The following is a 24,921-nucleotide window of genomic DNA, read 5'->3' as shown; positions in this document are numbered from 1 at the left end:
GATAACGAATTCATATACCTGTATGAATATTTATATATAACTAATAATTAATGATTAATAATAATAATAATACTAATATTAATAATAATTATATTTATAATATTTATAAGATGCATAATTAATAATAATGATATTAAGTATGAAAATGGTAATAATAATAATCTTAACAATAATTAAAAATCATAATTTTTACTACTAATTCTAATATTATTAGTACTGATAACAATATATTAATTCAAATGTATCTAATCTCATAACTATATATAATAATATTATTAATACTGATTTTAATATTAATATTTTTTAATGAAAGTAATAATATTAATATAACAATTATATTTTAACTGTATTATATATTATTAATTATGTAATTTTTAATAATTATATATAATATGACAATCTTCATTGAATATTTATTATTTATAAGTTTTATATATATATATTTCAAAAAAATAATTAATCATAAAAATTATATATGTTTATATATATATATATATATATATATATATATATATATATATATATATATATATATATATATATATTCATTTTAAATTTACACTTAATTATTTTATCTTATTTTACATATTTAATTCCAGTGTTTAAATTATATTATAGAATTTCAATTTATTACAAAGACTTACATTTATATAAATATATGCATATATATTTATCTACACACCATTGTTCGTGAATCATCGGAAATAGTCAAGGTCAAATGCATTTATGAAAAATAGTTCCAACATTTTGAGACTCGATTTAATAGACTTTGCTTATCGTGTTGGAATTATTATAATATTAAGTTTAAATTTGATCGGAAATTTCCGGGTCGTCACAGAACAGAGCTAATACCTGCTTTACTTAAGTTTTCCAGTTTCATAAATTCGATTTGCAGTTGATAATAGCAGGGAATGATTGATTGTAATGTGGAAATCGATTTACTTGTATCAATTATGAGGAGTCGATCATTTATTAAAAAAATATGAAGTGAGTCGACAGAAAAATAAAGAGGATGTTGATATGAAACAGATTCTTGTAAGTTTTCTTATAAAATTCGTTTCTCTCACTGTCACATAGTAATTCAGGGTACGATTTATAAAAAGCTGATGGTGATATCAATTGGATTCACGTAATTTTTGGCTTTATAAATTATATTTGATTATTAATTAATAAATGTATTAATAATAATAATAATACAAATAACAAAGATAATACTATTAATAAGGATATATTAATAAAAATATTAATAAGTTGTTTTTTATATTATCTGTAACAATAATTATAAAAATGTTAATAATTTTAGTAATACTAATATTAATAATAGTAATAATGATGTTTCATTATTATTAATGTTAAGTATTAATAATAATTCTAATTATAATAATAATAATATTTCTAATAATAATGAATGTAATAATAATACTAACATAATAATTATATTTCTAACTTGTGATTAAACTTAATGTATAAATATTACATATTAGTAATTATGTAATACTTAATAAGAATGTATATTATATAATAACATATTTGAATATTTATTATTTATATATTTTATATATGTTACAATATACATTTTAATTATGTATAGAAAACACACACACACACACACACACACACATATATATATATATATATATATATATATATATATATATATATATATATATTCAAATTATAATAACTATAAAGATGTTTTATTTATCAAGTTTTATTACATAGATAAATATATTAATTATATATTTTGGAACAAATAAACTCATTTAATACTTTGTTGAAAAATTATGTTTAAAAATCATTTACATTCAATATATCTTCTATAATTAACTAAACAGTTTCAAATGACAAGTTTTAAATTATTATAAATTATCTTTCAATATAACCAAATCATATAATAGTTTAATTTATAATATTTAATTATTTACATATATAATTATCTATATATACATTTCTATTTAAAATTAAATGTTCTTGAATCGTTGGGAATACAAAGGGTAATTGAATCAATGCAAACGGTTCAAAAGTTTTGAGACTCAATATTACAGACTTTGCTTATCGTGTCGGAAACATATTAAGATTAAGTTTAAATTTAGTCGGAAATTTTTGGGTCATCACAGTACCTACCCGTTAAAGAAATTTTGTCCCGAAATTTGATTGAAATCATCATGGATGACAATAAGTATGTTTTAATGACGCATACGAGTTGATAAATAGAGTTTTATCATTGCTAAGTAATTTGGATAAAACAATTCAATTATTCGAAGAGTACGAATGAAGCTATCACAAAAGAGTGAAAAGAATAAATAAAGTTTCGGCTTAACTTTTGATGTTGTCTTGATTGAATTCCGGAATTCAAGGGATTTTAAAGAAATCTTTGAAATTTAAAAGATTTGATTCTTCGGCGAGTAAGAAAATTAAGATCTCTATAATTAAATACGGTGATCTACCTCGATTACTCTGTCTGATATTCCCGTTATAAATTAAACTTTTCCCGTTCCATTATTTTCACCATTCCTATACTTTCTTTCTTAGTTCATACATCCAAAAGATTGTGAAAATGCTTAATCCCGTTCTAATCCTTGATATTTTTCTAATTATCATTTCTGTCATCCCTCTTTTCAATCTTCCACCAGAAAAATCTGTTTACTTCTACTATTACCTTGGGGTAATACTATTCTTAATTATACCGTGTCTTTATATTTCTATTCGTATTAATATCCACGGTTTGTAATTTCTGAGTTGTTGTTGGGTTTTATATCTTCCCTTATATTTCGATGTCTCTGCTTCTGTCCTTCTGTAATCATTGACATCCACAGTTAATACTCTCTTCAATTTACTGTGATGTATACTCCCATTTTTATTTCAAATCTTCATTATTTTGTTTTCTCTTCCCGACTTTAAATCAAGCGAATAATGGTCCAGAATTCATAGGTATGGAGTTTCAAATAATCCTAATGTTCTAAGTAGAAAGGGGCATTATAGCACGATCTTGATTGGTTAAATTACCATAAGCTACGAGAAAAGATTGAACTATCAAGAAATATGTTCTTGATATGTTTATAAGTTAGATAGAATATAAGAGTCGTGTAACATGGCACATGATGTCGTTAAGATATGTGAATCATCACGTTCCAATAGAAACTCAGCATAAATTACTGTAATATAATCACATTGATCAAGTGTCATTATATTATACTAACTCATGCTTCAGTTCCCAACACTTCTCCAGAATTCATTCATAGTTTATACTTAGATTTTACAGAAATTTCCAATATAATGTATTACAGATAGCACGAAGAGATATATAATTTCAGACGAGAATATTTATGAAAATATCTTCAGAAGTATCGAAGATATTTATGATGATATTTTGGAATTCCTAAGTTCGAAAGTTGATAAGGAAAAATTTTCCGCAAGATTTTAACATGACTTCGGAGCAGGATATTCTCTAAAGGTTTCATCGGATCTTGAATTACCTGGATTCTTTGAATATAGGATTTGGTCCTTGTATTTGTCCTTGGTCTCCTTCATGGTTAGCTCCATCTGTTTTTCAGTACTAAATTTTCTATCGAGCATTCCCAACATTCCATTCTTTATTATCAAACTTTTGGCCGTTTAGACCATCTACGATTTTGCTGTTTTCTCTGCATTTAATGCTACCATATCTGAATCATTGGTTATCAATCCTAGGTGGTTTCAAGAGAATTGTGTTTTTAGAGGATTAAACGCTGATGGTAATATGGTGGAATATAAAAGGTTCCCTGGTAACAATAAAAGAGCACGCATATATATCAGGGTTATAATAAGGTTGTTTCGAAAGAAAAGTCGATGTTGACTTGCTGGAGCTGTGACAAAATTTGCTACTTTGAAAGGGATTACCAAGTTATTTTGGGTAATAATAACACTAAAGGAAGTAGCACAGCTACGTGTTAAATGTTCACTCAGTGTCCGAGAGTTTTTTTTTTCAGGTGCATAACTATGTGCATAAATCTTTCCTTCCGTAGATGAAGTGCGGTTAGTTCATCCTATCAATTGAGGTGTTTTCAAGAATCACGAAGGGTTTGAACGCAGATTGTAATTGTCAAGATACAAATGAGGTTTAAGATGAAATCAAGTGACAAACTTGAAGAATTGTTTAGTTTCATATGTTATAATCAATATTTTAATTCATTTTAATTGTCCAATGTTGGTAGTCCACAGTTTCTAGTCCACAGTTAGCAATTCAATAATTCATATAAAGTTTAATATATAATATTCGAATTAATTACTACGTATCGTGACCCGTTGTATACATGTCTCAGACTTGATCACAACTCAAAGTATATATATTATTGTAGAATCAACCTCAACCCTGTATAGCTAACTCAAGCATTACTGCATATAGAGTGTCTATGGTTATTCTAAATAATATATATATATATATATATATATATATATATATATATATATATATATATATATATATATATATATATATATATGCGTCGATATGATATGTCAAAACCTTGTATACGTGTCCCGATTTAAAGTGCGTAAAATAAATAACAGAAATTAAATGACGATAAATAAAATTGCGAGAATGTAAATTGCGATAAATAAATTGCGATAAATAAAATGTAATCAGTTAGCTAGGAACAGTTAACGTGGATTCTTAACAAAATTCTTATCATAGTTAATTTGTTTGTTTCTAACAAATTTTATTTTGTCCAATGTTTTCTTCATTGTGCCACTTATTGGATTCTGATAGGTCAAAATCCAAATATGAAATTGAATGAAAATGGTTATTCTGTGGTGAACGAATTCGTATAGATGTGGTTGTAAGTAAGATAGTAAATGACTGTTGAATCAGATTCGAAGAATGTACAGTGTAACTTATTAATGTGAAATCTAAATATTCCTTGGGTATTACCTACCCGTTAAAATATTTTCACCATTAACAGTTTGTACAATAAAAATTTTAATTACAATCTTTATGAAAACATATATACATATATATTTTCTTCAGACATAATCATGGATTTAATGAGTCAATGTGATATTAAACTCATCAGATTTACGGCTAGAACTAGAGTACAGAATCTCTAAAACATTAGAGATTACATAATCGCCATGAAGGACGAAGATAGTTTATGTAGAATGATTCGTAGAACGATGATTATACTTGAGGTATAGATTGCGAGGTTAAGACGTGTGATGATGTTGTTATTGTTGGTACTAGTTATGCTGCTGGTGCTGCTGATGGTGGTACTATTGCTTTCGGTGCTACAAGTGTTGTTGGTGCTGAGGTTGGTGATGATGTTGGTGTAGTAAGTATAGCTTGTAAATCACGCACCATTCTTGTCAGGGTTTCTATCCTACCCTCTATCATTTTTATCCATCCACTCATCTGATTCGATAGATCTTGATTATCAATTCGAAGTTCCCTAACTTCTTCTAATATTCCCCTTCGATTGGTATTCGGAAGTAGAGGTTGAATATTTTCTGAGATTGCAGTAATGCGACCTTCGAGGTGGAAAACTTTAGCAAGAAGGGTGAATACAGTGTTGCGCATAGGTTCACCGGTGAGTACATCGTTTTCTCCGATGTTAGGAGGTAAGTTTGGTTCGCGGTAGGGCTCGCCTTCTTCATTTCTCCATCGAGTGAGTAAGTCTCGGACCCACCCCCATCTCCTCCAGAAAGGAAAATAGCTAAACGGTGGAGATACTTCGAGTTCATTGACTTCGGAGTCTACTTCAATACGCATCTCGAAATTGCTTCCGTAACTAATGGAATCCAAACTAGGTGTAGGATCCATCTCTTATCATCAGTTAGAGGATTTTCGATATGAAATGATTTTTGGTTATCGGATAATATTCTAATTATATAGAATATCTAATATAGTACAGAAGATTTCGTAGATTACGGAGAAAATTAAGGAAACGTGTCAGACAAAGTCTATAGTAACAGATACGCTAAGATATGGATTAGCAGGCACGCTAAGATATGAATTTTGTCTCTGCACTATTCATGCAATCAATGCAATAAGAAGTGTCTAGACTAAGAATGATAAGCAGTTAATTCCATAAGGATGATAAGTAGATGATTTTTGACACGAAATGATAAGCAAAACTTTTGACATGCAGACACGGTCGAAGTCCAGACTCACTAATGCATCTTAACGACTATCTGTTAGACACACTAATGCAAGACCTGGTTCGCTAAGACCACCGCTCTGATACCACCTATAACGACTCATCCTAATCCATCCGGACGAATACATTACATTTGGTTACATCGCGAGGTACTTGACCTCTATATGATACATTTTACAAACATTGCATTCATTTTTAAAAGACAAACTTTCATTACATCGAAAGTTGACGGAATGCATACCATTTCCTAATATATCCAAACTATCAATAACTTAATAATAATCTTGTTGAACTCAACGACTCGAATGCAACGTCTTTTGAAATATGTCATGATTAACTCCAAGTAATATCTCTAAAATGAGCAAATGCATAGTGGAAGATTTCTTTCATACCTGAGAATAAACATGCTTTAAAGTGTCAACCAAAAGGTTGGTGAGTTCATTAGTTTATCATAAATATTCATTTCCATCATTTTAATAGACCACAAGATTTCCTTTATTCAATAATCATACACTCGCAAGTGTTTAAAAATCATTCATATGGATTGAACACCTGGTAACCGACATTAACATCATCCATATAGAATATCCCCAAAACAGAAATCCATCTGTATAATATAAACTCGAAATACTAAAGCATACCATTTTCCAGTATGGGGGAGTTAGTGCCCGTAGATCTACCTTTAGGATTCGCGTCAATTAGGGTGTCTGTTCCCTAATTCTTAGGCTACCAAGCTAAAAGGGTGATATTCGATTTCGATAATCCAACCATAGAATGTAGTTTCGATTACTTGTGTCTATTCCGTAAAACATTTATAAAAGCAGCGCATGTATTCTCAGTCCCAAAAATATATACTGCAAAAGCATTTAAAAAGGGAGCAAATGAAACTCACAATACTGTATTTTGTAGTAAAAATACATATAACGACATTGAACAATGCAGGGTTTGGCCTCGGATTCACGAACATATATCATTTGTATATATATATTAATACACATAATTATGATCGAACAAATATATTATTATTAGTGATGTAATTCATTTATATGGTAGATTAATAAGTTTCGTTATATATATTTTCATTTTATATATAGATATATTAATATAGTTAAGTTAGGTGTATTAAATATATATTTATATATATAGTCTTTATTTTATGCTTATAACTTTAATAATGTCATTAATACTTTTATTTTCAAAATCGTAATTATTTTAATAATAATGATATAGATAATACTGATAACGATAATAATGTTAGTTTTAGTAAAAATAATTCTTTTAATAATAATGGTAATCTTTATTAGTTTTAATAGAAATTTCAGTAATCACACAGTATTACTAATATTAATGTTTAATTGATAAATCGATTAATGATACTTTGTAATATTAATAATAATAATGATAATACTAATAATAATACCTATGTTAATGATAATAATAATACTAATAATTATAAAATGATACAAGTATTAATATTAATGAAATTAATTTGGATTATTTTCATAATAATGATATTAATCTTAATCATAGTGATAATAGTAATTCCTATATTAATAATACTAATAATTCTAAAATTTTAATAAAAATACATTTATTGATTTTGATATAGATAACAATAATAATTCTAACAATATTGATGAATATATAATAATAATAATGATATTGTCAATAATGAGTTTATTGCTAATACTTTTGTTGATAACAATAATAGTAATACTAACAATTTATAAAATGATACTAATAGTAATATTTATAATGATAACTTATATTATGTTCATAATAATGATAACAATAGTAATAATAATTATAATTATAATAATAATACATATGCAATATTAATAATAATAATAATAACAATAATACTAAGTAATGGTAATAATATTAGTAAAAATAACAATTTTTAACAATAATAAATAATACTAGTAATAACAATAACATTCATAATAATAATTAATAATAATAATGATACAAATATAAAAAAAAATGTATACCCCTTTATAAGCTTTTTCTAAAAAAAAATGCCCTGGACCGGGCTTGAACCCTTAACCTCCCGTTAACACACAAACACACTTAACCAACTGATCCATCAAGCTTTTCTGATTTAAATTACATATTAATTTTATTTAACTCCTTTTTCTGTTTCATCTTTTTCATAAATCAAAACGCAGAGTTTCAAAAAAAATTGGGGCATCACACTCTCGAATCTATTTTGTGTAAACTTTTTATTTGATCAGCAGCTAATAGCAGTGATTAATATTATTCATAGGGTAACTCAGATTCATAACAGTATAAAAAAATAATTTACAGAAAACAGAACGTTTATCATATTTATGAACTCAAAATCGCAATTCATAATCTAAGGAGTTTTAGATTAAAATTACTACATGAAAGGGGTGATAAATCATTCATATAAACTTTTGAAATCCTCAATTGCACTTGAAACATTCAAACGACTTCGAATTTCTTCATGAACAATTAGTTGACTTTTTGACTTAAAACTTTGACTTCGAAAATTAGAACTCAATTAACAGAATTGAAAGCTGAATTTTTGCAGAAAGTTCGTTTAGAAGATTCATAACACTACTACATTTTTAGATTTTGATATTCGATTCGAAATAAAGCTATTTAATAAAAGGTTCAAGAACAGAGGTAATACCTGTTTTGCTTAAGTTTTCCCGTTTCATAAATTCGATTTGCAGTTGATAATAGCAGGGAATGATTGATAGTAATGTGGAAATCGATTTACTTGTATCAATTATGAGGAGTCGATCATTATTAAAAAAATATGAAGTGAGTCGACAGAAAAATAAAGAGGATGTTGATATGAAACAGATTCTTGTAAGTTTTCTGATAAAATTCGTTTCTCTCACTGTCACATAGTAATTCAGGGTACGATTTATAAAAAGCTGATGGTGATATCAATTGGATTCACGTAATTTTTGGCTTTATAAATTATATTTGATTATTAATTAATAAATGTATTAATAATAATAATAATAATAATACTAATAATAATAATAATAATAATAATAATAATAATAATAATAATAATAATAATAATAATACAAATAACAATGATAATACTATTAATAAGAATATATTAATAAAAATATTAATAAGTTGTTTTTTATATTATCTGTAATAATAATTAAAAAAATGTTAATAATTTTAGTAATACTAATATTAATAATAGTAATAATGATGTTTCATTATTATCAATGTTAAGTATTAATAATAATTCTAATTATAATAATAATAATATTTCTAATAATAATGAATGTAATAATAATACTAACATAATAATTATATTTCTAACTTGTGATTAAACTTAATATATAAATATTACATATTAGTAATTATGTAATACTTAATAAGAATGTATATTATATAATAACATATTTGAATATTTATTATTTATATATTTTATATATGTTACAATATACATTTTAATTATGTATAGAAATCATATATATATATATATATATATATATATATATATATATATATATATATATATATATATATATATATATATATATATATATATATTCAAATTACAATAACTATAAAGATGATTTATTTATCAAGTTTTATTACATAGATAAATATATTAATTATATATATTGGAACAAATAAACTCATTTAATACTTTGTTGACAAATTATGTTCAAAAATCATTTACATTCAATATATCTTCTATAATTAACTAAACAGTTTCAAATGACAAGTTTTAAATTATTATAAATTATCTTTCAATATAACCAAATCATATAATAGTTTAATTTATAATATATAATTATTTACATATATAATTATCTATATATACATTTCTATTTAAAATTAAATGTTCGTGAATCGTTGGGAATACAAAGGGTAATTGAATCAATGTAAACAGTTCAAAAGTTTTGAGACTCAATATTACAGACTTTGTTTATCGTGTCAGAAACATATTAAGATTAAGTTTAAATTTAGTCGAAAATTTACGGGTCGCCACAGAAGTCTTCCTCGGTCATATTCAGAGTATTTCGAGTAGTCGGTGCCATTTCCTTCAAAAATAATCAAATGAATCAAGTTAATCATACAGAATATTAAGAGTAGTTAATAGTATTTCGTAGCATGATATGAACTCATTTATAAAAGCTTTTTCTTCATATTAGCATTTTATAATTTATAATTCGGGTAGTACCTACCCGTTAAGTTCATACTTAGCAGCTAATATACAATTCAACTACTACAATTCTATATGAAAAACTGATAATAATATTTCGCGCTCAAACTTTTATACAATATTTTACAAACGTATAATACCGCAATTTTACATATAGCATGAAATATAGCACACAATAACTTTGATACAAGGTAGTTGTGGAGACAATTCCAGTTAATACACAAGTCGTTCAGCAAAGACAATAAAGACACGTAATTCATAGGTCCAGAAACAGGTCATACATTCTGGTTTTACTAATATTATTTTCCATCATTGGTCTTGTGGAAAATAACCGTTGTGGCCGTTGGCTAGGCAGCATGTTGTAACGTCGTCAAAAGGACGAGGGTTACGTAATGCCCAACAGCCCTGTAACAATCTAAAAACCTTGTTTCTCACCCCAACTACTGAATCCGTCACTTGTGGTAATGTTTTATTTAACAGTTGTAATCCGATGTTCTTTTTCTCAATTTGGTGAGAATCGAACATTACTAATCCGTAAGCATAACATGCTTCTTTAAATTGCATGTTTGAAGCTCTTTCTAATGCACGAAGTCCTATGTTGGGATAGGTTGAGTCAAAATAGGTTCTCAAACTGTAGCGAAAAATTGCATCTGGGTTTCCCGCACTAAATGTCTTAAAGAAAACTCGGCGTAACTTAAAGTCTCCCCATGTGATATAGCCCATCTTTCAAAGGAAAGCATCTTATAAACTAAGGCATGCCTAGAATGTCTTTCAAACGTTCGACAAACTAATTTCGCCGTAAATAATGGTGCTGATGAATTCTGCCCGACTCTAGACAAGATTTCATCAATCATATCCCCTGGTAGGTCTTCTAAAATTTTTGGTTGTCTATCCTTAACGTTCATTTTTGTTTTTATACTGTAAAATAAACAAAGATTAGATTCGTAAAAGATAATTAACAAATAATACAAGCAATTTTTACATATATCTTAAAAGTACAAGCACACAACAATACATATATTACACAGCATGATTACAACTCTTTATTCTGACTCACTCGTTTCTTCTTCTTCGGACTTGGTTCGTTTGGCTAATTTCCTAGGGATACATGGTGATCCTCTAATACGACCCGTCATTTTCAAAAATGGTTTAGAAAAACCTGGTGGCCTAGATGTTCCCGGATTATTGTTAAAATCTAAGAAATATGGGCGTTTACGATATACATAAAGTTCATCAGGGTCAGAATCAGGTTTCTCTATTTTGATGCCCTTTCCCTTATTATTCTCTTTTGCCTTATTAAATTGAGTTGGGGAAATTTCTATAACATCATCGGAATCCTCTTCGGGATCCGATTCATCAGAAAATTGGTAATTTTCCCAATATTTTGCTTCCTTGGCGGAAACACCATTGACCATTTTTAACTTTGATCAATTGGTTGAGAATTTATTTAATCGTTTTACTGTAGGTATTAATATTTCTTCCTCCGGAACCTCTTCTTCTTCCGGTTCCTCTTCTTCCGGTTCCTCCTCTCCCGGTTCCTCTTCTTCCGGTTCCTCCTCTTCCGGTTCCTCTTCGAGAATTTGTGAATCTTCCCAAAATATATTCGACTCTTCATTATTATTAGGTGAGTCAATGGGATTTGTACTAGAGGTAGACATCTATCACACAATATCAAACACGTTAAGAGATTAATATATCACATAATATTTACATGTTAGTAATATGTAGTTTCCAACAAAAAGTGTTAAGCAATCGTTTTTAAAGAAAACACTGTCGAAGTCCAGACTTACTAATGCACCCTAACAAACTCAGTAAGACACACTAATGCAATTTCTGGTTCTCTAAGACCAACGCTCGGATACCAACTGAAATGTCCCGTTCATATTGATTATAAACGTTTCATATTAATTGATTTCGTTGAGAGGTTTTGACCTCTATATGAGACATTTTTCAAAGACTGCATTCGATTTTAAAACAAACCATAACCTTCAAAATATTACGACGATTATCAAATAATGATAATCTAAAATATAGAGTTTTCACACGACCATTAAATAATGGTTTACAATAATATTACACAACAATATATGTCTTCGAATGCAGTTTTTAAACAATATTATACAAGCATGCTGACTCCAACTCTTGTCCATAAATTAGCATGCAACAGCGGAAGCTCTTAATAATCACCTGAGAATAAACTTGCTTTAAACGTCAACAAAAATGTTGGTGAGTTATAGGTTTAGCCTATATATGTATCAAATCGTAATAATAGACCACAAGATTTCCATTTCCATTTCTCAATAACATGCAATCTGCATAAAAATCATTCATATGATGAACACCTGGTAACCGACATTAACAAGATGCATATAGAATATCCCCATCATTCCGGGACTCACATTGGATATGATAAATTGAAGTACTAAAGCATCCGTAACTCGGATGAGGCTTGTTGGGCCAAATAGATCTATCTTTAGGATTCGCGTCAATTGGTAGCAATTATCATAAACACCAATTCTTAGGCTACCAAGCTAAAAAGGGGCATATTCGGTTCGATAATTCAACATAGAATGTAATTTCGATCACTTGTGTCTATTTTATAAAACATTTATAAAACTGCATGTATTCTTATCCCAAAAATAATAGATTTCAAAAGTGGGACTATAACTCACTTTCACGTATTTTCACTTTGTTGAAAAATAAGACTTGGTCACTGGTCGATTTACGAACCTATAACAAATATGTACATATATATCAAAGTATGATCGAAATATATTCACAACATTTTTATTACGTTTTAATGATTTAAGTTTGTTAAGTTAACAGTCCAACGTTAGTAATCTACAACTAGTTGTCCACAGTTAGATGTACAGAAATAAATCAATATATATTATCTCGAATCAATCCACGACCCATGGTATACAAGTCTTAGGCTAGATCACAACTCAAAGTATATATATTATTTTGGAATCAACCTCAACCCTGTATACACTACAAGAAAAATGCTCCTATAGGACCTTTTTTTCTGGGACCTAGTAAAATATGGTCCTAAATGCTACTTACATAGGACCAAACAATGTTTAGGTCCTTTTATGAACTACGCTTTTAGAGTTTGGTCCTATTATGAGGTACTCTTTTAGAGTAGGGTCCTATTATGAGATACGCTTTTAGAGTAGGTCCCATAATCATATATTTTCATATGATACTTATAAAGTAGATCCTAATAGAGGATCTTATAAGACGTTTATTTGTTGGAGTCTCATTATGTGTTTCTGTAATAGGACACTGAATATGAACGTCATATTAAATATATCTTTAGAGGCCAATTATTTTCGAGAGTCTTATTAAACTGTAACATGTTAGGACTTTTGGTACTTATGTCCTATAAATTTATGTTAGTAGGACACATTATATGATGGTCATATGAAATGTACCTTTATAGGACGTTTATTTTTGTGAGTTGTGTGATAGTATAACATAATAGGACTTAATATGACTGATTGATTTTTTTGTGTTCTAATTGTCATATGATTTCATATGACACTTTAAATTTGAACCATAAGATAGTATTTTATAAGACTTTTAACGACAGTGTAGTATTATATGATAATTTAATAGAACACCTTATATAAAAGTCATATGAAACAAATTCTAATAGGACATTTATTTGTCATAGTCGTATTATAACATAAGCTAAGAGGACATGTGATATTTATGTTGTATCATTGTAAAATTTTAGGACACTTTAATTATTTAATAACATGGAAGAGTTTTTGGGGTTCTAATTATCATATGATATCATATGACACTTTAATTGTGAATCATTAAATGGAACTTTATAAGACATATAACAATTTAGTGTCGCATTATGTGTTAATTTAATAGGACACTTTATAAAAAAGTCATATGAAATAAACTATCATAGGACATTTATATTTCATAGTCGTATTATATCATAAGCTAATAGGACATGTGAAATATATGTCGTATCATTATAAATTTTTAGGACACTTGATTCTTTAATATGACGGATGAGTTGTTGGGGTCTTTATATCATATTATTTCATATGACACTTTAATTGTGAATCATAAAATAGAACTTTATAAGACATTTAATGGTTTAGTGTCGCATTATGTGTTTATTTAATAGGACACTTTTTAAAATAGTCATATAAAATAAAATATGATAGGACATTTAATTGTCACAGTCGTATTATATCATCAGCTAATAGGGCATTTTATATTTATGTCGTATCATTTTAAATTTTTCAGGACACTATGATTGTTTAATGTGACGGATGAGTTGTTGGGGTCCTAATTGTCATATCATTTCATAGCACTTTAATTGTGAATCATAAAATGGAACTTTATAAGACATTTTACGGTTTAGTGTCGCGTTATGTGTTCATTGAATAGGACACTTTATAAAAAAGTCATATAAAATAAACTATCATATGACATTTATTTGTCATAGTCGTATTATATCATAAACTAATAGGACATTCGATATTTATGTCGTATCATTGTAAAATTTTCAGGACACTATGATTGTTTAATGCGACGGATGAGTTGTTGGGGTCCTAATTGTCATATCATTTCATAGCACTTTAACTGTGAATCATAAAATGAAACTTTATAAGACATTTTACGGTTTAGTGTCGCGTTATGTGTTCATTGAATATGACACTTTATAAAAAAGTCATTATAAATAAACTATCATAGGACATTTACTTGTCATAGTCGTATTAGATCATAAGCTAATAGGACATGTGATATTTATGTCGTATCATTGTCAAATTTGGGAGACTTTGATTCTTTAATTTGACGGATGAGTTGTTTGGGTCATAAGTATCATATGATTTCATATGACACTTTAATTGTGAATCATAAAAAGAAACTTTATAACAGAGGCGGAGCTATGCTTACTTTACTAGGAGTAGGGCCCGTGACCCCACTCAACCTCCCAGAAACTCAAAGTTCAATAGCCCATCTTGTATCAAACTAGTAATGTATCAAGCCGCGCGTTGCGGACTTGCGGCGGCCAATTTTTGTTTGTTTTTGTTATAGTTTTAGTGAATGTACATTGCGTAAATTGTGTGTACATGGGCAAAATACATAGCGTTTACTAATTACATACCTATTACACAAAATGATTTTTATGATACATATACTATGACATTCCTATCAAATTGTCACCTTATGAATTTTAAAGCCAACTACCATATTCTCACTTTATTTTTCAAGATCAGTCAATAACAATGTTACATTTTACACTTTGAACGCTCTGTAATGGATAAAGCCGGACTTCCCATTGTACCGTGCAAAACAGAAAAAAATGGCTCAAACTTAGCAGCCGAAATGGTTCTGGTAGGATAGATGCACCAAATTCAATCAAAGATTTGCTTCTTTAAAAAACATACCCCCAAAATCATCAACCAATGTAGCTTTGTAATAATATCCTGTATGCAAATTGTCTTGTTAGTTATTACCGAATCAGGTTTTTTAATCATGGCGTATCAAAAGAGGGAAAATATTAACATACCATTAATGTCAGGCAGTCCATAGGCGATTATTAGAATTACCTTCAATAATAACCACATATGTAAGTCACTAAATACACACACCATACAAAGGAAACTAATTGCAGTAATAAATGTAAACATCAAAATGTTTATTGAAGAATTGACGACGACGGTTGATCCAGCAATTGTTTAAACTTTGTTTAAAATCAGTATACAACGGAATAGCAGGTAAAGATAAAACTTCGTTATCCCTGCAAGAGTTGTAAACAAACGAATATAGTGAATCCAATACTGATTTGCTAAATTTACCTTCAATTGTAAGAACAGAAATAAGTTATCAAATACACAGGGCAGACAATAAAATAATAAAATAAAAGCATCAAAACTTTACCGTTTACTGAAACGTTAACAGCGATAGCTGACCGGGCAGAAGTGCATAACGGATATGCAGTTGCAAAAGTAAAAACATCGTCAGAATGAGATCTTTCAACACTACGAACACAATCGTCACCCATAGATACATCCGAAATCCTATTAACGCCTGACCGAGAACTGTTAGGTAACAACTGTGTGTTCAACTGTCCACCTTGTGAAATATTTGTTAAAGGTGTAGGCTTCGTATTGCTTAGCTGTCAAGCTAAGTAAATGGCCAGCTGTTTTCTTGGTGACTAAGTTAGGGAATGGCCAACCCTAATTTAGTTTGGGCCGGTTTAGGGTTTTATTTAGACTAGGGTTTATTTTAATCCTTGTCTATAAATAGTCTCTCAATTGTATGTACTTTGCATCACCTCCAAATTAATAATAATACTCTCTAGTTCCAAAGTGGATGTAGGTTTCACATCGAAACTGAACCACTATAATTCTTGTGTCGTGTTCTTTTTTCTGTGTTTTATTAGGCTAGTGTGTGTTACTCTGATCAAGTGCAGGTTCAAGCCTTAACAACTGGTATCTAGAGCTTAGGTTTTAACCCTAGCCGATTGCATCAGGTCTGCTGCTATTACAGACCACGTCTGCTGCTCACCTGTTTCAGATCAGGCTGCTGCTGCTGCACAGATCCGGCTGCTGCTGCTATTACGGATCAAGCTGCTCCTGTTGTTACGATCAAGATCAACCCTAGCCGTTAATTATAGCAGCCCTTTGCAGCTGATCCAGACCTGCTTGATCCAGACCTGCTGCTGTTTTTTTTTCAAAGGTTCTAACAGCTGTTGCTCAGGAACCCTAGCTGATTACAGCTGTTAGCACGTCAAACCCTAGCCGTCACCAACAGCTGTTGCAGTTACGATTAAGCCTCTGCAGCTGATCACAGTTGCTGCCATTTTTCTGATCATCACAGCTGCTAATATTTCACAGGTGTGTTTTGCTGTTGTCCATCAGATCTTATAAAGCTTTTACAATGGCAGAAGAAGGAAGAATCAAAATCGACAAGTTTGACGAGCAAGATTTTAGGTGGTGGAAGATGCAGGTTGAAGATTTGTTATGTCAGAAGGATCTGATCGATGCCTTGAATGAGAATAAACCAGAAGGAATGAAAGACGACGAGTGGAAAACACTTGACAGGAAAGCCCTAGCAGTTGTCAGACTCACGTTGACAAAAAGTGTTGCCTTTAACATTGTGAACGAAACCACGACACATGGTTTGATGAAGACCTTAGCAAATATGTATGAGAAGCCGTCTGCTTCTAACAAGGTGTTTTTGATCAGACAGTTGGTAAACACCAGGTTGAAAGAAGGTGCTTCAGTAACAAATCATGTTAATAACTTCAACAATATTATCTCTCGGTTACTGTCAGTTGATATCAAGTTCGATGACGAAGTCAAAGCTCTTCTATTATTATCCTCGTTACCTGAAAGCTGGTCAGGTTCAGTCACAGCTATCAGTGGATCTACAGAGTCATCAAAGCTCAAGTTTGAGAGCATTCGTGATTTTATTCTTGGAGAAGATATAAAAAGAAAGAGCTCAGAAGAACCATCAGGAAACTTGCTGAGTACAGAAGAGAGGGGTAGGAGAAAAGGCAGAAGTAACACCACCAGGGGCAGGTCAAAGTCAAGAAGGAGGAGTGTGTCGAGAACGAGGAATGATATTAAATGTTGGAATTGTCAGGAGACTGGGCACTTCAGAAACCAGTGCACTAAGCCAGTAACATCATCAAAGCCAAAGGAAGTTAATGTTGCAGTTGCAACAGATGATTATGATAACGTCCTTGTTTGCTGTATTGAGAATACAATTGATGCGTGGGTTATGGATTCAGGAGCATCGTTTCATGCTACTCCAAGTCAACATTTGATGAAGAATCTACGAACAGGTAATCTTGGTAAAGTTCGTTTGGCTAATGATCATTGTCTTGACATTACAGGGATTGGAGACTTAGAGCTGAAGACCTCTTTGGGCACTAATTGGACCTTGGAAAATGTCCGAGTTATTCCTAGCCTAAAGAAGAAACTAATCTCTGTTGGACAGCTTGATGATCAAGGATATAGTGTGCTATTTGGTGAAGGTCAGTAGAAAGTAATAAAGGGAAACTTAGGCACTCTTTATATGGTAGAAGTTCCAGCTAATGAAGTAAATACAGTTTCCAATGATCGTAGCTTAACCAGTCAGTGGCATCAACGTTTAGGTCACATGAGTGACAAAGGAATGAAAATGCTAGTGTCTAATGGTAAAATTCCTGGTCTAAAGAGAGTTGAATCGGACTTTTGCGAGTCATGTGTTCTAGGAAAGAAGAAGGTCACCTTTGCAAAAGCAGGAAGAACATTAAAGGCTCAGAAGTTGGAGCTAGTACACACGGATGTGTTCGGGCCTACTCATGTTTCTTCATTGGGAGGAGCACGCTATTATGTTACTTTCATTGACGATTCAACACGCAAGGTATGGGTTTACTTTCTTAAAAATAAATCTGATGTATTTGAAGCTTTTAAGAAATGGAAATCTGCTGTTGAATTATCTTGTGATTTGAAGGTAAAATGCTTGAAGTCGGATAATGGAGGAGAATACATCAGCACCGAATTCGTTAACTATTGTGCTGATCATGGCATTCGGATGATCAAGACGGTTCCAGGTACTCCACAACAAAACGGAGTTGCAGAAAGAATGAATCGTACTTTAAATGAGAGAGCACGTAGCATGAGACTTAATTGTGGGCTACCAAAGACTCTATGGGCTGATGCAGTAAGCACTGCCGCTTATTTGATCAACCGTTCTCCATCAGCTCCGCTTGATTTCAAAATACCCGAAGAAGAATGGAGAGGTAAAGCAATCAGTTATGAGCATCTAAAAATCTTTGGGTACAGTGCATATGAAAATAATAAAGATGGTGACAAACTTGATGCAAAAGCAAAGAAGTACGTGTTCATTGGTTATGGGGGAGATGACATGGGTTACAGGTTATGAGATAACAAGGGAAAACATGTTATCAGAAGTAAACATGACACCTTCAATGAAGCAGAATTGTACAAGGATTTCAACTCAACACCAAAAGAAAAAGAATCAGTTGAATTTGAGGTTGACACGGAGACAACTAGAGAAGATGAAAGGGAAACTCCAGAGTTTGAAACTGAAGTTCCAGTGGGAGTTCCTAACAGTGAAAGCTCGGAATCTGATCACGAGCAGACTTCAGATATTTCAGATAGTGGGAGCTCAGATTCTGATGATGAGCAGCCCCCACCACTATCTGACCAGTCCAATTGGGTCAGGAGATCTACACGAGTCACAAGACAGCCAGAGAGGTTTAGTCCAACAGTTAACTATCTTCTTTTGACAGAAAATGGGGAACCAGAAAGTTATTCTGAGGCAATGAAGGTGAAAGATTCGTTCCAGTGGGAGCAGGCTATGAAAAGCGAGATGGAATATTTATTGAAAAATCAAACTTGGAAGTTGACCAAGTTACCACCAGGAAAAAGGGTCTTACAGAATAAATGGGTTTTCAGAGTCAAAGATGAAGGGGATGGTTCTAAACGATACAAAGCAAGATTAGTTGTCAAAGGATTTCAACAAAAGAAAGGAGTCGACTATGCTGAAATCTTTTCTCCAGTAGTGAAGATGACAACTATCAGATTAGTTCTAAGTATGGTTGCAACCGAGAAGTTACACTTAGAACAGTTGGATGTTAAAACAACCTTCCTGCATGGCGACATTGAAGAAGACATTTACATGTCTCAACCAGAGGGGTTTCGTGTCAAAGGAGAGTCTTGTGTGTAATCTAAAGAGAAGCTTGTATGGTTTGAAACAAGCTCCCAGACAGTGGTACTTGAAATTTGATAATTTCATGGAGAAGACAGGATTCGTGAGAAGTTCTACAGATCATTGTTGTTATTTGAAGAAGTTCAAGAGCTCCTATATTATATTGCTTCTTTATGTCGATGATATGTTAATTGCAGGTTCTGATATGGTTGAAATACGCAATTTGAAGAAGCAATTATCTAGAGAATTTGAAATGAAGGATCTCGGGCCAGCTAAGCAGATTCTCGGTATGAGTATATGCAGGAATAAAGATGGGTCAGTTTCTTTATCTCAAGAAAAGTATATTCGGAAGGTTCTTGAAAAGTTCAGAATGAATGGTGAGTCTACAAAGCCAAGAAACACACCGTTGGGAAGTCATCTAAAGCTTTCTAAACATCAGTCTCCTAAAACTGAAGTAGAAAAAGCGGAAATGGCTAAGGTTCCTTATGCATCCGCAGTGGGTAGTCTAATGTACGTTATGGTGTGTACAAGACCTGATATAGCACATGCAGTTGGGATGGTTAGTCGCTTTATGTCAGCTCCGGGGAAAGAACATTGGGAAGCAGTGAAATGGATATTACGGTATTTAAAGGGTACTCCCAAAGTTGGGTTATGTTTCAAGGGCAGGGATACTACTCTCAGGTGTTATTCTGATGCAGATTTGGGTAGATGCAATAATACCTTCAAGAGCACCGCCGGGTATGTTTTCACTATAGGAGAAACAACAGTGAGTTGGATGTCTAGGCTTCAAAAGAGCGTGGCTCTATCTACTACTGAAGCAGAATACATGGCCTTGACTGAAGCCAGTAAAGAACTAGCATGGTTGAAGACATTCATGAAAGAACTGGGCAGCAAACAGACAGAATTTGTCTTATATTGTGATAATGAGAGCGCAATCAAGTTAGCAAAGAATCCAGTCTATCATGCTAAGACGAAGCACATTGGCATGAAGTATCACTTTATCAGAGAACGGATAAGCAAGGGAACATTTAATCTGGAGAGCATTCCAGGTTCAAAGAATCCGGCAGATATGTTCACCAAACCTGTAACGCTGGATAAGTTGAAGTTGTGCATAGCTTCAGCTGGCCTTCAGGAACATTGAAGAGAAGGCAGGAACTAGAGAGAGAAGAGACGAGCAAAGACTTGCAGAGCAGAAGTACAGAGTGCAGATCGATGGTACTCGAAGCCTCCAAGTGGGAGATTGTTAAAGGTGTAGGCTTCGTATTGCTTAGCTGTCAAGCTAAGTAAATGGCCAGCTATTTTCTTGGTGACTAAGTTAGGGAATGGCCAACCCTAATTTAGTTTGGGCCGGTTTAGGGTTTTATTTAGACTAGGGTTTATTTTAATCATTGTCTATAAATAGTCTCTCAATTGTATGTACTTTGCATCACCTCCAAATTAATAATAATACTCTCTAGTTCCAAAGTGGATGTAGGTTTCACATCGAAACTGAACCACTATAATTCTTGTGTCGTGTTCTTTTTTCTGTGTTTTATTAGGCTAGTGTGTGTTACTCTGATCAAGTGCAGGTTCAAGCCTTAACAATATTCGAAAAACAGTACCAGCTCCAAACACATCAAATGGACTACCAGGTGTCGTACCACTATAATTACCAACCTTTCTTTTCTTCCTATAAGACAAAGTACTAAAAACTAATACTATAAAACAAAGTATTAACCATGCGAGTAAACAAAACATCCATTAAGCAATCAAATGGCAACAACAATCACAAAACGAATAAGCATTGAAAAATATGGTCAGTTAACTTTAAGAGCAAATAATATCCAACTAAAATTTTCAGCAACTATAGAAAGCAAATAAAATCTAACTAAAAATTTCAGCAACTATAGACTGCACTTCTTTTGTGAACCAAGTTGCTGCTCGGAATTTCAGTTGCACAAATGAGTGATAAGGTGTAACAAAAACATATAGAAACGAAAACAATGGGACAAATGAGTGAAAAGGTGTAACATGTAATACCAGTCATTTTGTCCTTCTTTGTTGTACTCTTATTAGCCTTCGTCTTCTTCGTTGTCCTGTAACAACGCCAATAAAAACTAATTATTTCAACGTTTCATCAAATACTGAATTTGAGGCGAAAGCACGATTAAGTTTTTCTTTTAGACCATCTGAACTGATGACACCATTATGTGCTGATGTGTTCAACTACACTTTAACCCTTAATTAATTTTCAAATATAGTTAAATTGCATACATGTAGACACGTCTTTCTCGGTGTTTAAATTGAATATGACAATAATGAGATCAGATATCTGTAACACGAAAAATTCTAAAAATAGTTTCACGAATTTGCCTTTTCTTTTTGGCTCATTGATACTGTTGCACATCTGCAAATTCTGTTATTTCACTTGTGATTGTTAGATTATAGTGATACTAAAAACTTATGTATATGATGTAACTAATATTTTTTGGCACTGGATGTTCAGCAAAGAACCCTAAGCTCTACAAAAATTTCATTCGAGTCCTTTGCAATGCTAATACTTCAAAAGGTTTTCGGCCCGAAAGAGACGTCTCTTTGCCCGAACTCAACATTCCTTATAGAAAAATGGGCCCACCCCTTACTGGACAACCACCCGAAAACCGTACAATCCCAGCAACTATAGACTGCAACTGTTTTGTGAACCAAATTACCACTCGGAATTTCAGTTGCAGAAATGAGTGATAAGGTGTGACAAAAACATGTAGAAACGAAAACAATGGCACAAATGAGTGAAAATGTGTAACATGTAACTTATAAGTTTTATATAATTAAAAGTAAAGAATCTATAACATATAGTAGTTTCTATTATACTGCAACCATTTTCTTAGGTTCTTTACATACAATACACTATTATGCATAACAGGTTGTTAGCAGCTAATAGGTGCACAAAAGTAAGTGTTGTGTTGGTTACAAAATTTAAACAATTTAACTATCATATTTAGTTTTTCATTAGTGTATAGTTCTTTGTACTCATAGTCCATTTAAAATGAACAAAGATATATAAGAAGCATAAAGTCAGCAAAACATCCCATTTTTGACGATGTCTTAAAACCCATTTACACTCGACAAACCCAAACATAGCATATACCATTTTGAAGCTCGTCGGATATACTTTTTAGCCCAATAATTATTTTTCAGCAAATGATAACTGTTTTTAACTTGTGAGTTCGCAAAGTTGGCCCAAGTCATTTTGACACTTTTCACCAAAATTTGTAAATAATCGGTTAACAACTCGCTTTCTTAGATTGCTTATCAAACTGATCAAATTTATTCCACAACTTCCAAGTCAAGTTTTAACATGTTTGTAACTTCAAATCCTCATATTTACTGAAACGGGTCAAAATGGACACATTTGTACACAAATGGGTCAAAACTCTCCCTTTTACTTAAATACACTCAAAACTCATTTTCAAGATACCAAAACTTGTAAATCCACATAATACAACATAATGGACGTGTCCAACGTGATCATTGCCCAATGTGACTCAACCGGGTCAAAGGGTCAAAATGGACAATCAAAACACGTTTGACATCGTAACACCTAAACGAACATTATTGCTTAAATTTTAATTTATAGATTGTTAGAATAAAGTTGATAGTTGGTTGGTTACAGCTGTGCATTTAATATTTAATATATGGTTTATACCAGAATCTTCTAGGGTTATTGTAATGTATCTATATATACCGGGTCTTGTATGCTCCTGTGAAAATATATAGAAATATAAACACACACTTCAACTTTAGGTATGTTTCTTTCTCTGAATGTTCTCTAATTACATGGTATCAGAGCTGCACCTGTGAGTATTGTACCCTGTGAGTACAATCCGTCTGATTTCGTGAGCACCCAGTGAGTGCTACAGCTGAGTTTACAAATCACCCACGTCGAGTGATTTTCAGGTCTCACCACCACCGCCAATCAACTCAGGAAGTGCCGAATTGCATAACCTGAGAAAAAGGGAGGTTTCCGGCCACCGTACGACCCCCCACGCGCCGCCACTCTCAGCCGCCGGAGTTCCACGCGCCGGCGCGTGACGACACGTGCCACCTTTGTTCGCCGCTATTTTTTTCCGGTACACTCGTTTTTTAATTCCGATTATACCCCTGGTGAGTATTACTGCATTGTGTCACTTTGATTTTTGAGTTCAACTTGGATTCTTGGACTGTTTTCAAAAGTACTGCTATTTGTTTTTCCCCTGCTACTGTCGTTGCTTGTGTTGGTTACTGTTTTTATTAATTATGGGTGATGAGAAGAAAGTAGATGGTAATTTAAGTGAGATTATTCCAATTACCGCCCGATTGACGGATAATAAACTTAATGGTTCTAATTTCTTTGAGTGGAGTAAGACCATTCGTGTGTATCTTAGGAGTATGGGAAAAGCTTCTCATCTCACTTCCGAACCTCCTAAGGATGATACACGTGATCTTTGGTTACAAAATGATGCCAGACTATTTCTTCAGATTATGAACTCCATTGAATCTTCGGTTACTTCTTTAGTTAACCATTGTGAGTATGTAAAAGATCTTATGGATTATTTGGATTTTCTATATTCCGGGCAAAAGAATATCTCTAGAATCTTTAATGTGTGCAAAGCCTTTCATCGCGGTGAACAACAAGACCGGTCTCTAACTACATATGTTATGGAGTTCAAGAAAATTTATGAAGAGTTTAACTCCTTGCTTCCCCTTAGTGCTGATGTTAAAACTATGCAGAGTCAGCGTGAACAAATAGCTGTCATGAGCTTCCTGACTGGTTTGCGACCAGAGCATGATGCTATTAAATCACAATTTTTGAACGAGTCTACAATTCCTTCTCTTCAAGAAACATTTGCCCGTGTTCTTCGTCATGAGAGTGTAAGTACACCCCAAATTTCTTCTGATCACAAC

Source organism: Rutidosis leptorrhynchoides, chromosome 9 (assembly GCF_046630445.1).
Source record: "Rutidosis leptorrhynchoides isolate AG116_Rl617_1_P2 chromosome 9, CSIRO_AGI_Rlap_v1, whole genome shotgun sequence".
Lineage (NCBI taxonomy): Eukaryota > Viridiplantae > Streptophyta > Magnoliopsida > Asterales > Asteraceae > Rutidosis > Rutidosis leptorrhynchoides.
Note: the sequence above shows the minus strand (reverse complement) of the source record.